The sequence below is a fragment of the Octodon degus genome, unplaced genomic scaffold (assembly GCF_000260255.1).
Source record: "Octodon degus isolate 3935 unplaced genomic scaffold, OctDeg1.0 scaffold00050, whole genome shotgun sequence".
NCBI lineage: Eukaryota > Metazoa > Chordata > Mammalia > Rodentia > Octodontidae > Octodon > Octodon degus.
In genome coordinates this window covers 5,055,160-5,062,033 of record NW_004524626.1, presented here as the reverse complement: position 1 = coordinate 5,062,033, position 6,874 = coordinate 5,055,160, and the positions used below count along the sequence as shown (strand labels likewise).

The following is a 6,874-nucleotide window of genomic DNA, read 5'->3' as shown; positions in this document are numbered from 1 at the left end:
CCAAATTTTCTGATCAAGGAGATTATGGGGCCAAAGAGGAAAGTGATCGATGATGTAGAGTGTGCCTAAGGAGAGTCACATGGAGAGAAAACATTCTCTCCAGCTTTCACAGAGAGCACACTGGCCAAGCAATGGCCATGACTCATCCACATGGCTTACACTGACAAAGGATCTACAATCTGAGGTACAGGATCTCAGGATAAATCCTGAAGGGATTTCACTGACCTTATCAGACCCAAAAGCTACAACTCTTGTTGCATAGGTCCTGCTCTACCTTGGTCTTAACCATACAGAAGAAAAGTATAAAAACGAAATATAAGAAGTAAAGCCATGCTGTTATATTGAGCTGTGGGGACTCAGGTCATCAATTTGTGACATAGCCAGTTAAGCGGAAGACCCAGTACTATTGTGGGCTGCTGGACTCTTTTGGAATGTTTTGCTGAGTTTACACACCTATAATATTCACATAACAGAACTTAACCAAAAAAAGGGTATACAGATGAATGTCAATTTTGTATCTATGTATTCAGAGTGGTTGAGATAGATATATAGTTGCCTTCTCTTAATGAATAGAATGATTTGTTCTAATGGTGTTTGTAAATATAATGTCAGGTCCGCATCTTGTACAGCAATTAACCACTAAGAAGAATGTATGCAGTGTGTTAATTATTGAAACTGTCCTACAGATTTGATTTGAAACTGTCTCATTGCTATTTGTTTATCAATAAAATTATGGCAAAAAAATAAAATAAAAATTTTAAAAAGTGACAACTGACTTCTTAACACAAATTCTTGAGTCAAGGAAATGTTGGAGTGAGGCATTTCAAACCATAAAAGAAAAACAAGCTAAAATCCACGTTGATGTACCCCTATAAAACTAGCTTTCAAAATCAATGGAGAAATAAAATATTCCATACAAAGAACACCTGGGGAAATTCATGAACACCAAATTAGCACTCCACAGTGTTCTGAAGGAGAGTATAGTAAGAGAAAAAGCACTACACCTCCATGAACCCCAACAGAATGAATCTACCAGACAAGACAAACAAATAGAGGAGTGATAGCCAACAACAGGAAAATAACGTGACAAGGATAACTCAATACATATCAATTATAATCATCACTGTTAATAGTTTCAATTCATGAATTGAAAGAAACTGATTGGCAAAATGGACCAAGGAAAAAAACCAACAATATGCTGCATATAAGAAACACTTTTAATTCAAAAAGAAATTAATAGACCAAATGTCAAAAGCTGGAAAATAATACTCCACGCAACATGAACCTGGAAAAATCAAGGGTGGCTATTCCATTTGCAGGCAAAGTGGATTTCAAACCAAGACTGATTAAAAGAGATGGAAAAGGTCACTATGTTCTTGTAAAGGGAACAATCCAAGAGGAAGAGAGAAACAGTGATGACCTTTAAAAGGAGAAAAGAGATGAAAGTCTAGTGATGGAAATATAGTGCAGGTAAGGCTTCCACTCCAGGATTCTGAGTCTCAGCCCTGCCCTGGAACCTGGACACTCTGCTGCTCAGACACCTCCCATAGTTTATACTATCATTATAAGGGTCCCTATGCTCAGCCAGAGGTAGTCAGGGTCTTGGGCTCAGAGACGCCAGCCCTCCCCATCCCCTGCTCACACCCACCCATGGGTCCCAAATCTCCCTAGTGGCTCTCACTGAGACTCAAACAAAGGTCACAGCACTGTTTAGTCCTGACAGTCTGCACAGGAGGGTGGGCAGGGTCAGCTGAGTCCCAGCCCAGGCCTGGAGGCTCCCTGCGCCCCCACTCTCAGTGGCTCCACCCGCAGCCAAAGCCCGCCCTCTGCGCGCAGGATCAGCTCTGGCTTCCTGCGCGGCTCTGTGTAGTCTGGCAGTATGCGGAAGTGCAGCAGAGTCAGCGCCAGTACTGCCTTCATCTCGGCCATGGCGAAGGTCTGCCCGATGCAGTTCCTGCGGGCGGGCAGAGAGAGGACCATGATAGCGCCGGGATCATCCAGGTCCATTGTCTTCGAACCTGGCCCGGGACCCAAACCCACCCTGGTCAGTTCCCGGGAGAGCACTAATGATGCGTGGACCCAAACTGGGTGTGTCTCCCAGCATAGCCCAGACTTCAGCACCCAACTCAGATCAAAGGTGACAAAAGGAAGGCTATAGGGCCATGTTAGACCCCTCTTGCACCTACTCAACCCTTATTCTCCTCACCTTTGCACATGAACTCTACAGGAGCAACTGGAAACTGACCCAGACCTCTGACCATCCACAACTTGGATTGGTGTCCTCACTGTCCTGCCCCAAACCCACTCCCATCAGCTAATTTTCATCCCAGACACCTGCTCCACTCACCTGGGCCCCGCAGAAAAAGGAATAAAAGCCAGAGGTGACCTGTCCTTGGTGTTTTCTGGGTCAAAGCAAAAAGGGTCATAAACCTGGAAAGAAACCAAACCACAGTTGCTGTGTGAGGTCTCCCAGCACAGACAGAGAAAAATGTGTGTCTGTAAGAAGGGTGGGCGATGTCTGATTTCCCAGGTTAACACTATGTCCTCTTCTCTAGGACCCCTGAAATAGGCCAGGATGGGGAAGCAGCACCTCTGGGTCTGGCCAAACAGCTGGGTTGTGATGGAGCCCAAAAATACTGATGAGGCAGATAACACCTATGGAAAGGAGGGAACTGTCAGGACAAAGACCCACAGCTTGATAGACCCTAATTCTTGCCCATGAATCTCCCCCTATTGTACCTTTAGGGATGACCTGGCCATCTGGGAGCACAACGTCCTGGGTACAGCAGCGGGAGATCCCAGTGGCTGGGGGGTGCAGCCGCAGACTCTCCTTGAGGCACATGTTCAGAAAGGGCAGCTGGGCCAAGTCATCCCTGGGGAAACCACAACCCACAGCTATTCAGGGGGAAAACAGACCACCAGCCCTCTGTTCCCCAGTGAACCCTTTTGTACTTATAACAATATAAGACCCAGAGGGATTCTATATCTGAGAGTTTAAGAAGAAGAAAACTATAGAAGTGGCCTGGCACTGTCCTGACCTAGGACTGTCTCCCCTGCCCCAAGCTGGAAGGCAGAATTCTGAACTGGATCCTTCCCAGGTCTATGTGTCATAGAATAGATATGGGCACAGGATGGTGAGTGTTGAGGCAGAGTGTCAGTTGGATGGATGAAGGATGAAGGTGTTCAGGACAAGTAGGCAACATTTACCCAGTAGTCATTTATGAATTGCTGGTCTAGACACTACAGTAAGAGTTAGAGTATGGAAGAACACATGTTCAGGCAGGGGAGGCATTTGAAAATGTTATTTTAGAGGGATAAAACAATGGAAGAGGATTTCACTTATTGAACAAGTGCAAGATGGTATCCTCGGCCCTTACACATTATCACACTGTCAGTAATTCTCTCAAAAGCCCAGATATTTCTGTCCCAAAAGCCTACAACCTATCCCTTGCTAGGCAGGCTGTAGAACAGGGTCTGCCTCTGAAGTCAGTTCATATATCCATTGGGCAGCAAAGGCAGAATCAAGAAAAGCATCATCTACCTTTGCCAGCTGAAGAGCAGAGCCATGAAATGGGATCAGGAAAAGGAAAAAAAAAAGACATAATATAGGAATTGATGGTGGTCAAACACAAGATTTCCCTTGCCAATCCATCTAGGACTTGCCTCACATCTTGGTTCCTATTCTCACCAAGCAAGAATGGCAGAATCAGTAAAACATTGTCCCCCACCCCCAGAGAGCAAAGCCATGATGACCGGCACTCACCATTCAATCTCTTCGGACTCACGGCCCCTCAGGAGCTCTTGCACCTCCTGTCGGCAGCGCTCCTGGTATTCTGGGTGTCTCGCCAGGTTATACAGGACCCAGGAGAGGCCACTGGCTGTGGTGTCATGGCCTGAGGAACAGCCAGACAGGCTTGGGTCTCTAAGCTGCTTCAGCACCAAAGCATGGACAGCGCTCATCCATTGAGATCCAGGAAGGAAGCAGGCATGGGAAGCATGGGCGGTAAGATGTTTGAAATGCAGTGAGATAATGAGGTTAAGCTTGATAGCCTAAATCGTTTGATAATAACAATAAGCTTTTCTTCTGGATGGTTAACAACCTAAGTTTGCAGACCAAAATTAGAGGAAAAGGAGGGATACAAGGAAAGCCAACATTTTGGCCCTAGCCTTCTAAGGTCAATTAAGACTCAGGACATATGAGAACTTGTACTGTAATGTCATGTACCTCGGTAGTGTCCCAAATTTTCTGATCAAGAAGATTATGGGGCCAAAGAGGAAAGTGATCGATGACATAGAGTGGGCCTAAGGAGAGTCACATGGGGAGAAGATACTCTCTCAGGCTTTCACAGAGAGCACATTGGCCAAGCAATGGCCGTGACTCATCCACATGGCTGCACTGATAAAGGTTCTACAATCTGAGCTACAGGATCTCAGGATAAATCCTGAGGGCATTTCACTGGCCTTCTCAGACCAAAAAGCTGCAACTCTTGTTGCATAGGTCCTGCTTTACCTTGGTCTTAACCATCCAGTAGAAAAGTATGAAGATGAAATATAAGAAATAAAGCCATGCTGTTAAGTTGAGCTGTGGGGGACTCAGGTCAATAATTTCTGACATTGCCAGTTAAACAGAAGACCCAATGCTATTATGGGCTACTGGACTCTTTTAGAATATTTTGCCGAGTTTACACACCTATAATATTCAATAACGGAACTTAGGAAAAATGGGGTATACCTATGAATGCCCATTTTGTATCTGTGTATTCAAAGTGGTTGGGATAGATATATAGTTGCATTCTCTTAATGAATAGAATGATTTGTTCTAATGGTGTTTGTAAATAGGATCACAAGTCAGCATCTTGTACAGCAATTAACCACTAAGAATATATGCAGTGTATTATTTGTTGAAACTGTACTTCCGATTTGATTTGAAACTGTCTCATTGCTATCTGTTTATCAATAAAACTTTGGAAAAAAAAAGCATGGGCAGAATAGGTTGATCCCCAGTCCACCCAGCACATTCCTTGAATGGAGTGACCATGCACAATTTAGAATTCCACCCTAAAGTCCTCACCCCCAAACATGAAGGTGTCAGCCTCTGCTCGTATGTCTTCATCTGACAGCTCCTTTCCATCTTCGTCCTGAAGAAAAGGTAAAAAGCTCTGAATCACACTGACTCTCAGGGATCCTGAACATAACCTGGGGCAAACTCTGACTATCCATTGAGTAACATAAGCTTACTGCCACACCTATACCTCTTGTGAATGACATCATCAGAGTCCCCACCGGACCTGCATCCTTCCTGGCTTCCTGCCTGCTATTTCGTCCTTCATTGGTATAATCAATGACCTTTGAATGTTTTAATGTTTCCTGATGATGAGGGACTTCTGATAAAAGGCACTGGTAAAACAAAAACCCTGAACTAACTGCAACCATTTTATCCAGTACAGCTATACCCATTCTGTTCTCTGCCACTTAAGTTCGCTAAACTGAAGGATTCATTTTCAAACTAAAACTTCTACCACTCCCCCCACCATCACTGGAGCTCGACTGAGCTGCTACTGCTCCTCTCACTGTCCTCAAAAAAGACAGGTCCATACAGAACCCTTACAGGGATCTAGGGAGCCCTGCCCTAACCCCTCTCCCCACTATTGCTGCAGTTTGGCTGAGCTGTGGCCACATCTCCAACTGGTTGCAGGAACCTTGGTGAGCCCTACACTGCCCTCCCACTGTAATAGGAGCCATGCTCAACAACTCCCTGAACCCATACCATCACTGCTAAGTCTGGGTGAACATTAGGAGCTTTAAAACTGTCCAAATGAAGGAGCAAAAGGCAATCTCAGGCATGCAGCCTATTGAGAACAAGTCCAAGAGAAGTCATAGAAGAACTTGAGAGTCACACACTTGAAATTTCTGAAATGATAGCAACTGAGGTAAAGAAACAAATCCATGAGGCTCTAGAAGAAATGAGATCAGAAATAATCTCACAGGGGCCAGGAAGATAGCTTAGTGGAATAAGTGCATACCTGGCAAGCGCAAGGTTCTGAATTCAATCCCCAGTACAGAAAAAAGAAAAAAAGAATCTTCCAGGTTAAAAAAATGACAACAATCATGAAAAAATTGCTCAACACATTGAAAGAAGACATAGATTTTTAAAAAAATAAAGGGGAATAGGAAAATTATGGAAACTTTGAATAAAAAATACAGAAAAGAACTAGAATGCATGAAACAGATTCAAACAGATATTCAGGAAATTAAGAATTCCATTAAGAGCTGGAAAGCTGCTGGAATGAAATTGAAGATAGAATTTCAGACCTGGAAGATAACATTGCAGCTAGTGAACACAAAAGGAAAGATCTCTTTAAAATGACAAGGAAGTAAGATTTAGCAAGGCAATAGCTACAAGATAATGCAAAGAAAAACAATATAATACTCAGGTATCAATTAAACAGCAGCAGTCAACAAAAAGGATGTAAAAAGACTATATGTAGAAGTAGTTGCAGAAAAGTTTCCAAACATGGAAAAATCTGACATACAGTTAAGTGAGGCATATAGAGTGCCAGTTAGCCATAATCAAAATAAATCTACAACTAGGCACATAATAATCAACATCCCAGATATTCAGCAAAAGAACAGAATATTAAAAACTATTAGAGAAAAGAAGCAGATCACCTATAATGGAAAGCTCATCAGAATCATGGCAGATTTCTCAACACAGACTATCAAGTCAAGAAGAGTTTGGCAGAGGAGAATAAGAGGTATACAGTAGTAGTCTTTCAGTTACTCTTTTGTGTTCAGCAGCAGAATATTTCCATCAGCACACTCTACAAATGGACTTCTCTTCCACCCTATGGGTCATGATTTGACTTGAGTCTAC

General features: G+C 43.5%; 1 pseudogene; it reads right to left on the bottom strand.

Moving 5' to 3' along the window:
• Positions 1-908: 908 nt before the first annotated feature.
• The window catches only part of LOC101571458, a 48,075-nt pseudogene continuing 42,109 nt past the window's right edge, over positions 909-6,874 (bottom strand).